Source organism: Saimiri boliviensis, chromosome 8 (assembly GCF_048565385.1).
Source record: "Saimiri boliviensis isolate mSaiBol1 chromosome 8, mSaiBol1.pri, whole genome shotgun sequence".
NCBI lineage: Eukaryota > Metazoa > Chordata > Mammalia > Primates > Cebidae > Saimiri > Saimiri boliviensis.
Genome location: NC_133456.1, coordinates 35,144,254 through 35,163,635, shown reverse-complemented (window position 1 = coordinate 35,163,635; position 19,382 = coordinate 35,144,254). Strand labels below are relative to the sequence as shown.

General features: G+C 36.3%; 1 protein-coding gene and 1 pseudogene across 3 annotated transcripts in view; one reads left to right on the top strand and one right to left on the bottom strand.

Moving 5' to 3' along the window:
* LSAMP (limbic system associated membrane protein) overlaps positions 1 to 19,382 on the bottom strand; it is a 631,380-nt gene that overhangs the window by 377,601 nt on the left and 234,397 nt on the right. The window lies entirely within an intron of this gene.
* LOC101032654 (small ribosomal subunit protein bS18m pseudogene) lies at positions 6,015 to 6,445 on the top strand (annotated as a pseudogene).

Here is a 19,382-nt window from a genome sequence, read left to right as displayed (position 1 = left end):
AAAAAAGGAGGGAGGTTAGCTGTCCTGGATGCAAGCATAGACCTCGTATAACAAAGCAAACCTCTATTTGGGTAAATCCCGCTACATTTTTTTTTTTTTAATTTCTTCATCCAAATGTTGGTGCAAGAGAATGTGATATATACAGTGGGCTTTTCAGTTTGCCAATTAAATGGCTGAACTCTGATCACCTTTTGGATAACAAAGATCCATTAGAAAAACATTAATAGTAACTCTAGAATTTATAATCCAGTGTCAAATGCCCGCTAATAATTCGGGAGTTAAAAGATGTGTAAATAATTTGCTTTCATCTTCTGTTACCACTTTCTTTAATAGCAGGGATAGAACTGTTAAAAATGGAAAACATATGTGTGCAAACCTATGCAAACACTAGATTTCTATTATGTGTATAATATTGCTTTGGCATCAAATATTTTGAAACCCCGGAAATTTGAATCTGTGGATTATGGAAGAATTACAAAGCCAAGTGCTTTAATTGAAGATAAAGCTAGAGTTCATTTAACATTTTATGTTCTGTCTGGCATAATAGAAGAAATAGAAGAAGAGGGGAAAACATTTTTTTTTTCTTTTTGTTAACAATTGGGAAAGCAATCTTCGGTTTCTCTTGCCTTCTTCCTTTTCTTCCATCTCTCCTTGTTCTGAACATGCATTTCACATAGCTACATTGTTATTGGACAATCTATTTCCTACCCCTTTTGAAAAAGTATCCAGCACTTTGATTAAACAGTTTTTGGTCCTCACATTCCTATACTTTTCAACTTTGACAGTTTAATTTCCAGACTCAGAACTTTTCCAAATCAGAAAATGCCAGATTTGTGCATTGTCACAGGTGAAAATCAAAGCAGTCTCATTTATTTCCAAAGGCTGTTTAGCTGCCTTTGGACATTTTAAATATTGTGACCCAAAAGCTTATTTCTACAGCTTATAGCTGCAGTATGAGATACCACTGCAATAAGTTCTTATAAACTTCCCAAGACAACAGTAACAACCAACACTATTGATAATGAAACCTTGCTTTTTTCTGGTGCCTTTTATGTGAGCTGATCTCCAAATATTCTGCAAGCCATATTCTTGGGTATGGCTTCACCCATGTTTAGGAGGCAGCCACCGTAGGGTAATAAGTAATAGCTGTTTAACACAGCACCAGCCTACCAAACATGACATTAAGACTATTATTCTCTTTTGAAATCTCCAAACAGATAAAATAATAGCAATCATAATAGCTATATCTTTTATTGTGGTCATTCTTGTGCCCTACTCATGGACCAGAGGCATTTTTCAGTAAAGAAAACTGATAACTTCACTAATAAGCACCCAAAGAATTAGCCTATAAAACTATTCGTCATCAAATCTAGCCATATCTTATATTTGTCCCTTCTCCTTCACTTGAATAATAATAGTAAGCAACTTATTACATCATAGGGTGATTTTTGTGACCATCTTTCAGCTGACTTTCTTATATCTGTGCTCTTTCTCTATAGATAGCTAAGTCTCAAAAAGAACACTCAATCCTAATCATGTACAGTGGCTCTCTGCTGTCTATCACATCACATACAAACTCCATCAATTTCCTTTCAGAATCACCCATCATTGAGCCTATTCACCACTCTCTTTTCCATCCTTGTCTTTGAACCTGGCTAAATGTGCTACTCTTTGCTTCAATTCATATCCTATCACCTGGCCTTATTCTTTTGTATTTTACCTTTGTGCACTGGCTTATGCCAACTTCTCCACTGCCCACCTCTCAAATGTCTCCTCCATGAATATGAGGACAAGTCTGAACTGTAAGTATTCTTCTTTAATAAATACATTCACCAATGGAATTGTTCTTTAACCTACATGACAAGCCTTTACTCACAGTATATAACACTCGTGATGAGAAAGCTGGGATTATTGTTCTTATTTTTTAGGTTAGACTATTCTAAATAGTTCTTTAAACGATTCTCTGCAAGGCCAAGGGTATGCTTGCTTGCTTCTTTTTCTTTCTTTGGGAGGTAAAGCTTTTCATTTTTAAAATTTAAAAAATTGACATTTAATAGTTGTACATATGTATGATACATATAATGTATAGTTATCAGATCAGTGTAATTAGCGTATCCATCATCTCCAACATTTATCATTTCTTTGTGTTGGAAATATATTGTTAATGTCCTCCTTGCAGCTATTTGCAACAATAGAATATATTATTGTTAACTATAGTCATCCTACAATGGTATAGAACACTAAAACTTATTTGTCCTATCTAGTTGTATCCTGCTTTGATTCAACCAAAGCATCTAGCGCAGTGCTGGGAAGCCAGGAAGTCTAAATATCAATAAATATTGATATCAATACATAAACATTGATTCACTGTAGGAGAGGTATATGCCCAAGGAAAGTGAAGAGGAAGCAGATCTATGGCAGCACATATGCATACCCACATTCAATTACACACATTTACATCTTAGAATCCCTCCTTTTTCTTCTGGAAAAAATAAAGACTGGGTCAAAGTGAGTGTCAAATGGGTGTAAGTAGACATATTTGCAGGATGATTTGTGAAAAACATTTCTATGCTAAGAAGCAGAGCCAAGGTTCCTAGTACTTTCAGTACAATGCAGAGAACACTGTGCTAACAGTTATAGTAAATCCAATGAAAACTCACATTGAAGGATGTGAAAGCCTAACACTCAAAGGCAATCTTATTTTTCTGTTTATAAAATTGCAACAGCACAGAATCATAAAATTAAGAAGTAGAGGAACTTTGGAGGTCACCCAGTTTAACCCTTCACTTGATATATATAGTCTTGACATAATATCCCTGTTAAGAATAATCTTCTACCTTGATAGAGCTTGGCATGAGACTCAAAAATATCTGCAATAGTTCAATCATTATCCTCCCTTATAGAACCAGAAATGCAGAAATATAATCGGCATTTTCAGACACTTTATGGAGTACTCTATATGTGTAAAGAATTGCACCAGCAGCAGTAGGAAATGGAGGATTTCATGGATTTATGAAAAATAACTTCTGCTCTCAAAAGAGGTAGGGAGGTATTAGTTTACAGGAAAAAAAAAGGAAAACTAAAAGGGAAATTCTAAGTATAGTACTAGTACAGAAGTAACAATTCCATATTTAAAATTGGAACACTATGCATTGTAGGCAAAGATTATTGCATATAGAAGAGCAATCAGCACCATTTTATGATGTTGCCCTGCCTCAACTACTGCCATGATCTTATTTTGTCAAAATAGTGAAAGGATGAAACAATGAACTAAAGAGCAAACAACTAAAAATCAAGCAACCAAAGGTTCTTTGTTAGTGTCAAGAATGATGGGTATGAAAGCACAAGCCCCATTAGATAATAAAGTACATAATGTTGGGAACCATACCAAATTTTTGTTTGTTTAAACCAGTTGTTATAACTAGTATCATATCTGGCACATGGACAGACTCATACTTACAGGAAAAAATAAATCCTGAGTCATTTTTTAACGGGAAGTGGTGTGATTATCATACCAATAGAAACAGAAAGCAGTAACATCTGGTCTTCATAAGTGACTTTCAATGGGGTAAGTATTAAATAAAGTGAGAAATGCATATCAAAAAGCTTCCAGTAATCGAAGCGTTCTTTAAGGTTAGTATCATGTTTCTCTATCTTTCTATTCATCCTCTAATATAGTTCATTTCACTTTTTCATTAAAGTTTGAAAATTGTGTTGTTGTGTTGTTTTCCCAAGTAAATCCTACTTGGAACCCAAGTTATATAAATAGATAAAAGCAAAGTTGGCAAGAGTTGTAGCTTTTTTTTAATAGGAAACATGTTGGAAAGCTTCTAATGAATGCTCGAAGTCTTTGGAACAGAGTTTTAAAACCACTGCCCTGAAAGATTCACTAAGTGTATTACATATCTAAGGTGCAGTGTTTGTGTTCTTGTGTTAGGGCTTTATATAGCACTGATTGTAGGAAGTAACAATAATTTCCAAGGCTGACGTCTCTGAACTGTAGTATGTCTCAGAGATTTAAGATAAGGAATGTTTGGATCCTACCTTTCATAAGTGACAAGGGAAACTAGTTGAAATCAAAGGAGAGACATCTTGTGGTGATGGAAGTTAATAGGAATCTGTGTAACATAGAGCACATGAATACATAAGAAATATCCTACAAGGCAAGTATGATACAGGCTTTTTGAGATTCAATAAATGCAAAGTAGGTTGGTAAGTTTTAACAATGTGTTGTGTGCATGTTACAATATGAAATGCCACATGTGAATAAACCAAGAGAGAGTGATAATTTAAAAAGCTAAACTAACAAAATAATACAATAAAAATAATTCTTTAAAAATTATTCAAGGATGAGAAGTAGAATCGATCTTGTGGAAGGTTTTAAAAATTCGTGTCATGACCAAAAAAGTGAGGGGAGGTGGTATTTTTTATCAGGTTTCTCTTGTGGCCTAGATGAGATTGCCCTCAAACTCATGAAATGTAGTCACCCCTTCATTTCGCATGTATCGAGTACCTACTATGCGAATCGCATATTAGTTATTATAGCGATGCAGCAGTTAAACAAAATGTCTCTGACTTGTGGAAGTTCACAATCTAAATGGAGAGAATCATGCTTTTATAAAACCACTGCTAGGATATATGGCATATTGTGCTAAATTCTATTAGACATACTGGGGTTAAATCAGTGGGCAGTCTTGAAAATCGGAGAGAGGAACTTAGAGCTTAAATGATGAAATGAGAAAACACCGAAAGTAGGTTTAGTACATAATAATACCTGTCTTTGAGGACAATCACTCTGATAGTCCTGTGTACACGTGTGTGTGTGCATGCATGCGTGCTTGTGTATGAATGCATATGCATGCAAAAAGAGTTCAATTTTTATTTATTTATGTTTTTAGACAGGGTTTCGGTCTGTCACCTAGGCTTGAGTGCAGTGGTGCGATCTCGTCCCACTGCAACCTTCACCTCCCAGATTCAAGCAATTCTCCTGCCTCAGCCTCCCGAGAACTTGGAACTACAGACGCATGCCAGCATTCCTGGCTATTTTTTAAAAATATTTTTAGTAGAGATAGGTTTCACCAATTTGGCCAGGCTGGTCTTGAACTCCTGATCTTAAGTGATCTGGCCACCTCTGCCCCCAAAAGTGCTGGAATTACAGGTGTGAGCCACCACATCCGGCCAAAAGGGAAGAGATTTAAAGCAAGTAGATCAGTTAGGAAGCAAGGATCCAAGTCTTATTACCTAAACCATCAACACATAAAGTAGAAAGCACAGGATGAAATAGAGGAGATATACTCTGAATGCTAAGAAGGAATACGATGGTTTAAAGTATCTAGGTAACAGATTATCTGCACCTCTTTAAAAAAAAAAAAAGGCTACCAAGCAAATAAACAGATTCTTGGCACTTGGAAGCCCAAGATAAACCAAATCTATTTCTCATCTGGATCTATATCCTGCCCTTCCAAATAGATAATAAAAATAATACATTTCAAAATTAAATAAAAGGAATTCAGCAGTCAGTTTTAGGTAAAACAATGTTCTATCTTGATAAAACTCGCTACCTGAAGTTCCTTTAGCGCTCTATGTTATCACTATGTTTTCTTTCCTCTTTCCCCCTCCTGCAGCAGTCTTAGTCCTTGGGATTTTATCAAATTGGATTTTAATCATTTTACATTTCATGAGAAGACGTTGTATAGCAGTGTCTCTGCAAGGATCTACTACCTAAAAAAAAAATACCTCTTATTAGCAGTGGCTTCCTCCTCCTTCCTGTAGCATAACCCCTATGATTGTGACGCAGTTTAAATTTCTCAAGAATATATGCAAACAGGATGAAAACAAGGACTTACATGCCAAGTCTTCTTTCTGTCTGCTTGTGCTACTTCCTGCTGTACTTCAGTCCCCACAAAACATGAAAACTTTTGTAGATATCTGGAAACAGTTTCATCAGTGGTAAGTTCCTCAAATAATTTCTCTGCTTAGAAAATAAACACACTAGGTGGAAGAGACACAGAACTATGGTCGCTATGGTTGCTATTTGTGGTGGTCTAAGGAGGAAGAAGTTGACACACCTAGTAACAGCTGCTGTCAGCCTTACACATCCCTGGACTCACACGGTGCTGTGGAGAAGGGGTTGTTCATGATATAAACAGGTACCCAGCAAGGAGGACCTGCCCATTCCAATGGAAAACCCTTGTAAAGAACCCCTAAAAAAATGTATCTTGTGTGGAATGCTTATAGATTACAAGAATGTACAGCTTTTGTCCCAGTTTGTTTCTCCATTAACTGGATGCATTTATGGAAGGCACATTACAGGCCTTTATGGAAAGAAATCGCAAAAGCAATTAAGAGAGCTCAAATAATGGGGTTTATGCCAGTTACATACAAAAATCCTGCATATCTCAAGGCCCCTATAGTTTGTAACATCAGACACAGGGAATAAATTCTATCATGCTACCACCAATAAACTTATTTTATAGTTAAAAAAAAAAAAAGAAAATAAACACACTAGTAAGATCACAGAAGGGCATAACTTTTGTATTCAAGAACACCCCGTTGGAGAGTGCCATCTATGCTTGCTGGCTTCACATTAGAGGGTGAATTTGGGTAGAAGGAAGTGGTTAGAGAGGGAATAATTGATTAGGTGAGTATATCAGTCCCTTCTCACACTACTATAAATACCTGAACGTAATTTATAAATAAAAAAGGTTTACTTGGCTCATGGTTCTACAGGTTGTACAGGAAGCATGGCTGGGGAGGCCTCAGGAAACTTTCAATCATGCTGGAAGGGGAAGCAGGCATGTCTTACATGGCCAGAGCAGGAGGATTCGAGTGAAGGCGGAGGTGCTACACACTTTTAAACAACCAGCTATCCTGAGAACTCACTCACTGTCATGAGAACAGCAAGGGGAAAATCTGTCCCCATGACCCCATCAGCTCCCACCAGGCCCCTCTTCCAACATTAGGGATTATAATTTGACATGAGATTTGGGCAGGGACACAAATCCAAACCATATCAGTGAGCATGTTGACGGTCCCCAAGAACATTGTCAGAAAACAATGTAAGAAAATGTATCTAATCAATTGCTGCTAGAAACAAATACTTTTGACCTCCTAGTCTTTTTAGTAGTTTTTGTTATTGTTGGCCAAAGAAGTGATATTTGTTCTAAGTACATATAACATCTTTATAATAGTATATGGCAAACAGCTTGGATTTAGATCTGAATATGTTTGCTCATTTTCATTCAATTATTTTTTCAAATGACAAATGTTTTTGAGATTATATACTTAGTCTCCAGAACATCAGAGGTAATATGCACAATAAATATATGTCAGGTTCTATGCTTTGTCTTGGGGGTATATACATGCATTACATGAATACAGTCCCTGCTCTCATAGAACCTGAAGTTCAACTGGGGCAATGGACACTATTCAAATAACTGCTCAAATGAATATATAATTGTAACTATAAAGGAAAGACAGGCAAAATACAAGATGCAAGGAGAGTTCATTACCTGAATGTGGAGATATGAAGATTTGGATTTTTTTTATCCCAGACATTTTTATCATTTTTCTGTTAAAAGCTAGAGTATTAGATCCTTGAGGAATCGCCACACTGTCTTCCACAATGGTTGAATTAATTTACATTCCCACCAACAGTGTAAAAGTGTTCCTATTTCTCCACATCCTCTCCAGCAGATATTAGCTGGGTGTGGTGGCTCATGCCTGTAATTCTAGCACTTAGGGAGGCTAAGGTGGGTGAGGTTAGGAGTTCGAGACCAGCCTGGCTAGCCTGGTGAAACCCTGTCTCTACTAAAAATACAAAATTTAACTGGGCATGGTGGCAGGCACCTGTAATCCCAGCTACTCAGGAAGCTGAGACAGGATAATTGCTTGAACTCAGGAAGAAGAGTGTGCCCTTGCACTCCGGCCTGGGAAACAGACCGAGACTTCATCTGAAAAAGAAAGAAAAATAAAGGAAAGGAAAGGGAAGGGAAGAAAAAGAAAGGAAAGAAAAGGCAGGATATTAAACAAGTTAAATACCTGTTACAGTGAGGAAAAGAGCTGTTCCATAGGGAAGATTTCTGGGAGAGGGAAAAACATGGGTGATGTGATTTGAAACGACTTTTGGCTAATAGAAAAGGGTCATACAATTCTTCTTATGATGTAATAAACTACTCATTTTCAAGGCTGAGGAAGTGGAGGAAAAAGATAAAATGTCAGATATGCCTGGATTTGATGACCAATAGTTTTATAGGCTAATTATTTTCTTACCTACAAAAGTTATGCTTTCTTTACTGAATTGCATCTCTATAAGTAGGGCAAAGCAACCAACATAACACAAAATATAGCCATTATGATGGCTATTACTATAAAAATTTTTCTGAAGTCTTGAAGAGAGAATAATAACCTCAATGTGATGTTTTGTGGGCAGTGCTGTGTTAAACAGCTATTACTTTTTACCACAAAGATGGCTGCATCCTTAAGATGGGTTAAGTGATTCCATGATTATGATTTGTAGAATATTGAAAGAGCTGCTGAAATAAAGGAAGCAAATGAATGCTGCTAAAAGTCGGCCAAGAACAGCCCAAGATAATTTTCATAGTGTTGTACTCCAGGTAATTCTTTTAACCATCGGTTTTGCCCTGTATGTAGCAATTGTGCTTGGTCAAAGAAATAGTATTTGTTCTAAGTACATATAAAATTCTTATAATAGCATTATAACAAACAACTTGGACTCAGATCTGGAGACGTTTGCTCATTCAGTCAATTATTTTTATCGAATGACAAATTTGAAAAATTCATACTTCATCCAGGTATAACTTAGTTGTAAAAATCAGAACACTGCCCAACAATTCGAACACCCTTACTTGAGTCATTATGTTTCAGCTTCTTTCATCCTTCCTTCTCTAGAGTTATGCTAACACAATAACAAAGGGAAGATTTACAATCCAAACTGAAAAGTCGTAATTCAACACATAATTCTTCGGTCATCAATGCCAAATGAACATTGATGATGAAGTTTTGAACTGACATAATTATTTAATACTTCCAAATCTACACAAAGTTTATGTCTGTAATGACTTAACATATCCAAAATGAACGTGTTTCCTAAGGAGGCACATCATTCACAATATCAGAAACCCTTGCAAGTGTTGCATAATGATAACATCCATATAAATTGTGCAAAGTACAAGCCTCCTAAATACTTAATCTTTATATGTCTCCTTATTTTCACAAAGCAGTTTCAGACAAATTATTGGTATTCATCACAATATCCTAAGACAGACAGCCATTATTGTTCAAACACCACACTCCCATCTTCACTGCCACGGTGACCCAAGACTGATATTCCAATCAGATGTCTATGCATCTGATTTCCTTAGAATGAGATTTAAGAATTTAGATCTACAGATCCTATCACAGACTTATTGAATGAAAATCCCTTTTGTGGGAATCAGGGATCTATATTTTTATAATGATCACCCAGGTAACTGTTTCAGTCTATCCAATGATTGCATTTCGGAACCATTGTTGTAGAACAGTCAAGGAATTAAACTTAAATATGAAAAGATAAAAGTTTTGTTAAAAATGAATAGAACATATTCTGTTTCAGCTTCAGTGGGAATTGCTACCCTGATCTGTGCAGGTAGTCTCCAAATGTGTTATTTTTGAAAGGTTCTTTTAAATTAAAAAACAAAAAACAAAAAACAAAAAACCTAGAAATCATTCTCCCATGGAAATAACTTGGTAGATACTGGTAGACTCAAAGAACATTCATGACACCTCTGTAGCAAATGATGTGCCCAAATAATAATGCCATGAAGAACTATTTCAGTTATTCCTAAGGTTCTTTTCATACAAGACGTTTTCTACAGGAAAGCAGATACCATATTTTAGAAATTAGTTACCTTATTGTTTATAAAAACATTGAATGTTTAAATTAAATATATATTAAACTCATATGTATATTGAATATCTATTTATCTATCTATCTATATATGTATCTATATATATGATGGTGAACAAAACAGAAATAGTCTACCACTCATAAAACTTACAGTCTAATCTAGAAGTCTGCCAATTAAAACAAGCAATTAGAGCATCATGAGTGCTATGACAAGATGCTATGGAGATGTCCAAAGATGCAACTCGATTTTTTCAGGGTAGGTATTTCTATATGAGTGAAGAGGGAATAGACAAAAAAGTTAAAGAAAATAAGAAGACTGCCTACAGGAAATTTTTCCTAATTCCATTTCTAAACAGAATGGAGACAAGGCAATGAAGAGCCACCTGTATTTTGATATTGTTGTTGTTTGCTTGTCTTTTTAGTAGAGATATCTGAATCCCACACCAGACCTACTGAATCTGAATTTTAGGAAAGAGTTGAGCCTGGTAATGTATATTTTTGTGCATTCTCATAATAGGATATATTTATTGAGGTTTTTTAATATAAAGGTCCAAATTTTAGCATCACAATGACTATTATAGATTTACTGAGAGAGGTCTGTAAACAACATAGGATGGAGTCAAAGCTCAGGTCTAACTGCTGGTCTCTGTTTACACCTGCATAAAATATAATAAATACCTCCTTCAGTTAGTATCTCCTTCAAGTTTTCAAATTTGGCTTTATTGATAGATTTTTGACTTTAGGCAGATGGAGGCTGTTTTGATATACATTGAAGAAGAGAATTATCTGTATATGACCTCTGGAGCCAGAATAATTGAAGTGGTGGGGATAAAACGAAACTCATAGATGATTTCCTTTTTAAGAAAATGCCGTAGATTTAAAACCGAGGAAACAAGATAAGGTTGCATCCCATACCTCCAGCACGGCCATGCACTCTTTTGTAAGTACCAGAGAAATTCAATTCAATTCAGCAGGATTGCATGCTTACTGCATGGAAGGCACAGCATAAAGTGTTGCAAGATATGTACAAGTAAGACATTGACTTTGAAGAGGTTTTTAATTTGTAGGAATAGAGGATAGTATCAGGTAGGAAATAAACACATACACAGGTATTAGGGCAGTGTAGTGGGTTAGTTAGAGCATATGGGACCTTGAAGCAGGCAGGACTGAGTATGTACATCAGTTTGAACTTTTTGGTTGGGTGATTTTGAAGAAGTTACTTTATGTTTTAGAGCATAAGTTTCCTTATTTCTAAAATGATGACAAGGTAGTATTTACCACATGAGACAGAGTTTCTGGCATACTGTTATCATTCAAATAAATAACAGTTGCCCATTTAGTATTAATATAGGGATCATCTTTATATTTTAGTGAATGGTCAACATTTCTAATCAGAAGACCTAGAAAGGTTTCTAATAGGGAAAGACTAGATTTAAAAGCATCCCTGATAACAAAAATAGTAAGAAGGAAAAAATAAAGTGATATCAAAATTAGGATGCATTTTGAGGAAGAACAAGTAGGACACATCAGAGTAGACAGGAAAATAGGCAAATGAGCAGAGGAAAAGTTGTAGATACTGGATTGACTGATTCTAATGATGGAGGACATTTTAATGTGAATAGATATGGGAGCCATTTTATAAGCAATAAGGCTTTTGAACACGAGGAAAAAATCATCATATGGGCTGTATGATATCAACTTTATAACAGGTACGAAAGTTGAACCTGGGAGAACAGAAAGTAGACTCTGGGAGACTCATTCAAAGACTAGGTCACATGAAGAATTAGAAGGCTGTGAAATCATTATCATCATCATCATCATATCGTCATCATCAGCTTCATTTTCATCATTGTTATAGCTAAATTTATCAAACTTTTATGTATTACCTAATTTAACTTTACCACAACCCATGATGCATTTTACTACAATTATTTCCAGTTTACAGATGAGAAAAGAGAGGCACACAGAGGTTAAGTAACTTAATAGATCTTAGTAAGTGAAACGACAAGAGTATAAATCCTGACAGTCAGCTCTAGCATTTGCACTCTTACTCATTATGTTACACTGAACCTTGGAGGTAAGTACAGAAGTTCACTGTCATTTCAAGACAGAATCAATATGACCAGAGTGAGAAATGAGGAAGAACGAGGAAGTCAAAAATAACTCAGACATTTTGACCTGGCGTAACTGGGATTTGGGGATATCTTTAAAAATATAAAAGTTGGTACAATAGAGTTTATATTTTAGCAGGAGGGTTTAAAGACTGTTTCAGGTACCTGCAAGCACACTTGAGTTTCAGATACAATTGTTACTAAGAGACTCAGTTACCAGATTGAAAGACATTTTTAGTATTATATATATTTTTAGTGCCTTTTATGGGATCTTACTATATTTAAGGGCTTTCTAGAATTCTTGCTTGCTTGGTACTGAATCTTGCTTGTTGATTTTTCCAGTTCTTTTTCATTGTTTTTCTCTTCCTCAAAGATTTCATTTTTCTCTTTCCAACAAGAGATTCTTTGACTTCACCGTATAGTCACAGTTTTGTTTTCCTTTCACCATTCCTTGGTCTGATTGATTCTTAGAATACATATATCTTGAATTTCCAATGAAGTCTTCTAAATGTTTCCAGATTCCTTGTGATTTAACTTTGCATATTTTTTCTTTACTTTTTTTTTTTTTCTGTTCTCACATTTTGGCACAGTTTCATTTCCTGGAGATTAATAGCTCGATGATAGATTTCTTCATTTTTTCCCTCTCCCTCCAGAATTTTGTGATTTTATTTTTTACACATTTACACGTATCTCCAGTATCAGTTCTTGTTTAAATATAAGGATTATCTCCAGACATATTCTTTTCATTTGAGTTCTAAACACCTACTGTAGAACTTAGTCACTTATCTCATCTGAAAATCTTATCTTGTCTCCCCTCCCCCCCTCCCCCCGCCCCGTGTGGGTATTTATACACTCCATTTATGGCCAACTCTTAACCATGAATATTACTACTTGCTCTTCTTTTACAGATGCTCTGTGTTCCTCCATATTTTAAGAGCAGGCTCATAGTTTTGAAGAGACAGTTTAGAGTTTATCCCTATGACCTCATTTTATTGTTTGTGTTCTTCCACACACAGGGATTCTATCACACAGTGTTTCCTTTGTACTACAAGGTTTTACTCTGTTTTCATTTATACCCTTTTTCACATACAATGCTTGAGATCTCCCTTATGTATCCTCCTTTTAGATTTTGCAGGCTACACTCATTATACTCTATTGGTTACCGTTCCTCCTTAATGCCACCTAGTATTAAATACAGTTATCTTCACATATTCAACAGATGTTGAATATAGTGCTGTGCTTTGAAACATTCTAATTATCTATTGTCATTCTTTAACAGTAAATTAATGTTCAGGCTTTTTAAATTCACTGTAGTAGCATGGAAGCTTTCCAGGAGAAAATTATTTATCTAGCTGTTTCCTGCACCACACCCAGTGCTATTAGTTACTGCTAAAAATGGAGAAGTTGGAGTAAAAGGTGGGAAGGAGGAAAACAAAGAAAAAAAAAAATCTCTCTAGTTTCTCCTTTAAAGAAAAGTAATGATTTTCTCCTGAAAGGAAATCAAAGGCTGCATGAAATGTCTACCCCTTTAAAAAAAATTATAAGCTGATTTTTTTTAATGCCAGGTACTTTTATCCTTGTAGCTTAAAGGCAAAGAATGAATGGAATGTGGAAAATGAAGGACATGTGACAGCATCAAAGAAGTGAAGCAAAGCTGGAGATTGTGTGTCTGGCTATGTCAGGCCAGGGTGGGCCTTTTTAGGCAGACCATTAAGGCAATCTGGCTGCCAGATGAAGTCTTTATGAAAGGGCAGAAAAGATGTATGAAGTCTTTTTGATGTTTTAAAGGAAAATCTCCTTTATACCTACCCCTCCCTCTTTTCCTCCATCATCTTGTCCTGACCAATGCCATCTCCTCTTGCAAGGCAAACCACAACCATCTGTAGAAGTGTTTTATGTTTTATAGCATTTGGATTTTGGCTTGATCTCTATCTTGTGTGATACAGGGAACATTTTTAGTTTCTGCTGGGAGAAAATGGTGAATTCTTCTGTAGATGCCTCTAGGACATTTTGAGAAGCAGTAGTTAATCAGAGTAGAATTAATCAAGTTCTATTTATCTAATCAAGATAAGGATAATTTCTTGAATAGACTTAATTATATCATATTGGCACCATTAGGACATCCTGACATATCTCCTCATTTTATAGAGAGAAAACCAAGCTTCAAGGACTCAAAATTAGTCCAATAAAATTATAGGACTGACTTCTATTTCTCCACCCTCTTGCTTCTTACACCATATAATCTTTCTCTTTATTTGCAGAAGACCTAAAGTACCATTTCCACTTGTGGCTTCTCTTCCTTGGTATTTTAATTTTACTCTATCTATCTGTCCTGGAAAATCATTTGACCAGCAGGGTTTGCATCAACTGGATATGCCTCTCAGTTTATTTAGCCTGTGGCTTTGGACACAGCTGAGTCAGCATAAAAGAAAGGTCCTGTTATGCATGAGAGTATTTCTAGTGATGGTAGGTGGAAGGAGGGGCAACCAGATGGTGGGAGGGGTGTTGGTGTGTGTAAATAATAACGATCATATTTACTGAGACAATAAAAAACCCAACAAAACATGTATTATGCTGTTATCCTGACCTCTCTGATCTTCACAGTTCTTGTAAATTAAATGTTTTCAATAATTTTATCCTTCAGCTCTATATCAGCTTCTTGGCCTATTTTGCGCTCTTTCTATATTGTACATGGTTCATAGGTGGTGCCACGTTAGTTTAGCTGGATATCCTAGTGACGTGTAATATAAAAGTGGACTGGCTTAAGAGGAAACCAAAGATGTCCTAAATTTAGGCCCTAACTGCTGATATCTATGTAGGCATCTTTGAGCAAATTACAGATGGTAAGCCTGGCCCAGAAAAAGGATGAGAAATTAAGATATTAGACTTCCTGAATTTAAAAGTGCTTTTCAGTACTAGCTATCTCAAAGAACCAAAGAAAAGGAAAAAATTTCAGCCTTTTATTCTTTCTTTGCTTGGTCTCTACTTTCTACTCATCTTTCTCAATTACAGTGATATTTCTATTGCCTCAGATGCCAGTAGTGCATTTTTTCAAAGAAGCAAGAACCCAGCAAACATGAAACCTTTGTATTCTTCCTATTCCTTTTCCACTTGACAGAAAACTCTTCCTTCATAGATATCACACAGTAAGGTATTTAGTTATGAAAGTTCCCTCTGACTCACACAGCATCTTTCTTTTCCCAGCACATAGCTTCTTTACAATACCCACACCAAAGGTATATCACATTCTGATTTATCTTACATAGTTACAGAAGGCATAATCTTCCCTTCGTACACATTTTTTTCACTTTTATTTTACATTCAGGGGCACATGTGCAGGGTTGTTACATAGGCACACTTGCCTCATGGGGGTTTGTTATACAGATCATTTCATCACCCAGGTATTAAACCTAGTACCCATTAGTTATTTTTTTCTGATCCTCTCTCTCCTCCCACCCTCCGTCTTCCGATAGGCCCAAGTATGTGTTGTTCTCCTCTATGTGTCTATGGGTTCTCATCATTTAGCTCTCATTGATTAGTGAGAACACACAGTATTTTGTACATATTTTTCTTTGCATATCATTCCAACACATAAAAACATCAGGCCTTTCAAAGTTCATTGGTGCTCCTTACTAGTGTCAAATATCATATCTATATGCCCTTAAATGCCGTCGCCATCCTGACCATTTGTTAGTGGGAATTCTTTGCCTCACTTAGTGATCCTTCCATGTATAAGGAAAAGCAAATGTACAAAAGCCACTGCCTCTAAAGCCCCTCCAATCAGACCCATGCTTTTCCAGGAAGACACCCCCAGGAACAGTTAACTTTGAGATCATATGCAGCCCTATCGATTAAAGGTCTAATCTGATACCATACAACATATTTATAAATGCCTGGTATCTGCATGTTTCCTGAGGGAAGCCCCATGGGAACCATTAACCTGTGATGCCTCAGGGCTTCTTCCTTGGCCTAAAATCCCAGGTACTTTGCTGCTTCTCATTGGCAGCTGCCAAAACTGACTCCATCCTCTTGACTTTCTAGTCTTTCTTTAGCCTGTTTGAAGAGTAAAATGCAGTCTGTTTATTTGCTCTCAAGTTCTTCCTGGCTTTGCTAGATTCACACAGGCTTATTTTATTATAACCTAAAGATACATTGTGAACCACTCCTGGGAAACAGGGGATGATAATAATAATAAAACAATGTGATGAGTTTATTTGCTCAGTTAACATGTATTTCTTGAGCTTCTACTATATTGCGGGAAAGGAGGAATTCAAAAGTAAATAAGAAATGATATCTTTCTCTAAGAGGCTCTGAGTCTAACATAAAACTCACATATACTCAGCAGATACTATGATAGAAAGATGAATGAGGAATAGGAAAAGCACAATGAGATGGACCATTGATAGTTCTTGTAAAAAATATTCCAGAATTGTAAAAAGTCTTTGCAGTCTTCATCTCATCAGTATTGATTATTTGTGCATTTCATTTATTAATGCAACAATTATTTCTGAGCACCTACTACAAGTCAATTTTTTTCTACGTGCTGGAGATATCGACAACTAATTCATTAACTTCTATTCTAGTGGGGGAATAATAAACAGATAATAAACAAGTGAACATATAGTTTCAGATCATTGTACTGAAAGTACTATGAATAAAAAGTAGATAAAGATTAATATATGATCAATGAAGACCACTCTGAGGAGGGGACATTTCAGTGAAAGCTTAAATGAAGTAAGGCAGAAAGACCTAACTGGTGGTCTAGATAAATAATTTTCCTGGTATAAGGAAGAGCAAGCAATACAAATTTTTCTTTTTTTATTTTTTTGAGACAGAGTTTTGCTCTTATTACCCAGGCTGGAGTGCAATGGCGCGATCTCGGCTCACCACAACCTCTGCCTCCTGGGTTCAGGCAATTCTCCTGCCTCAGCTTCCTGAGCAGCTGGGATTACAGGCATGCACCACCATGCCCAGCTAATTTTTCTGTATTTTTAGTAGAGACGGGGTTTCACAATGTTGACCAGGATGGTCTCGATCTCTTGATCTCGTGATCCACCCGCCTTGGCCTCCCAAAGTGCTGGGATTACAGGCTTCAGCCACCGCACCGGCCTAATAGAAATATTTTTGAGAAAAGAGTTGTGTTGGCATTTTTGCAGATCACAAAGAAACCCTGCATAGATACAGCAGAGCCTCTCAATTGGCCATAATGGGAATTTACACCGAGGAAATTGGCAGGTGCTACAACTCAAGGCTTCCTCTGAGTCTGGATGACATTTAGAAAATACTGTGTCTTGGCAATGTGACACATCTAGAGGAAAAGCCATTTCTTAGACTTCAAAAAGCAAAACCATCTCATTCTAAGGAAGGCCTTCAACAGAGATAGACAGTCCCAGAAACTCAGCCCTGTGACCACATTGCCTAAAAACTCCCAAAACTGCTTGGATTTAGGGTAGAAGAAACCATTAAAGAAGGTCCTAATGCATTCTGATATAAGTTTTTAAATGGCCTTTATCATTACAAAAGGAGTCATGATCCCTGCTTTTAATAATTGCAGAACCCCAATTTTCCTTTTGTACTTTTGTCATGGGGTGACATCAGATTCATCACTTATAAATGCCGAGTACAAGAGCCACTGACCCGTACAAAAGTGGGGACACAAAGAAGCTATACAGAGAGATGAAACAATCACTCAGTAGTTTAAAAATACTGAGCAAGTTTCCTGTTTTTAACAAGCGTTAGAGATTCAAAAACCAGACACCTAGAGTTAGTGATTCCACAATGCATCTGTACATCAAAACATCATGTTTTACATGGTAAATGTATATAATTTTATCTTTCAATATAAAAAAATTAAATAAGCTTTTAAAAGAACAGAACCAAAACCAGACACCACAATGAGCCTCAGATGCAGTAGTATACACACACACACACAAATGCATTAAGAGATCGCCACAGCTAATATCTTTATAAGTCTGCTGGATGATCTCCACACCTCCATTCCAAATTCCTGGATGGTGCAACTGTCATACAAAAGACTGAAACAATTATATGTGATACGTAATTAAGCATCTATACTTCCTGTGAGTGATAGATTTACCTTTCTTTTCTCCCTTTTTATTAGACACAGCCCAGAGATAAAACCCTCAAGTTATGAGTAATTATACCCCGCTGAGAAAAGTGATAGAGTGCTACACTCAGAAGGACTTATCAAGCCCTGAAAATGTGGAGTCAATACTTAAGACTTTTTGTTGTTGTTATTATTATTTTCCCCAACACTAACAGTTTCCCAGCTTGTTCCCAGAGGGAGATAAACAAACAGTGTGTACCTGCATTTTAATGGGAATAAACAAGACTGGCTTATTCACTTTTTTACAACACTGGCTTCATATTTCCAAACCAGTGAGATACAGTGAAAAGTGTATGTGTCATAACAGTGGAAAGCTACAAGGAAGATAATATTTTCTATTATTATGAATGTAATTTTGGAATAAATGGGATCATAACATTTTGTTAACAAGCCTTCTTAGCCTCCTAGAACACTCTTTCAGTTGGTGCTAGACAATAGAGAATTAATTTCCCTTAGATGCCTTCTGAGGCCGGTGCTAAGTCAGATGCTCTCCCATCTTGGACATCTTTGATGGAGAAAAACACAAGAACAAAGAACCACAGGTCTTCCAAGAGTTCATGTCTATTCCCTTCAATATGCACTACTATGAAATCTTATTTAAGGATGGAACAAAATAGATGAATTTGCAAGGCAGTGTCAAATTTAGTTTTCTAAGACTCATGGTTTTATGCTGGATTCAGTGGATACTTAAAACATTGGTTCTCACACTCCAGTTTGTGTAAAAATTAGCTGTATTTCTTGTTAAGAATGCAAATGTCTATCCTCCATACACAGAGACTGTTTTGATTGGCTTGGGATGAAGGTCAGGAATCTGCATTTTAACAAGAAAGCAACACAAGAGACACTGATGAAGTGGCCCAAGGGCATACATTAAGACATAACCCTAAGGGATCTACAGATGAGTTTCAGGAAGCCTGTGAATGCCTGATACTGTATGAAGTATTCATTGTGTTAGTTTTTAGGACTGCGCATTTTTTGGGGGGATTCCCAAATGACTCTGTAGTCCAAGGAAGGTTAAGAACATTTCAGGGCACAAGACAGTTTTGGGCTGAGAATTCCACTCAACTTTTGGATCCCAGCCAGCTTCACTGAGTCCCAGGACAATTCAGCAGCCTGGTTTACGGAATAGAAATAATTTCCTCAGCTCATCCAGTTTCCTGGTTTAGCTCTTCTGTCTTGAATCAGGTTTTTGTGCCATTCCATTTTCCCAACCTTCCTGCATGGGATTCCCGCAATT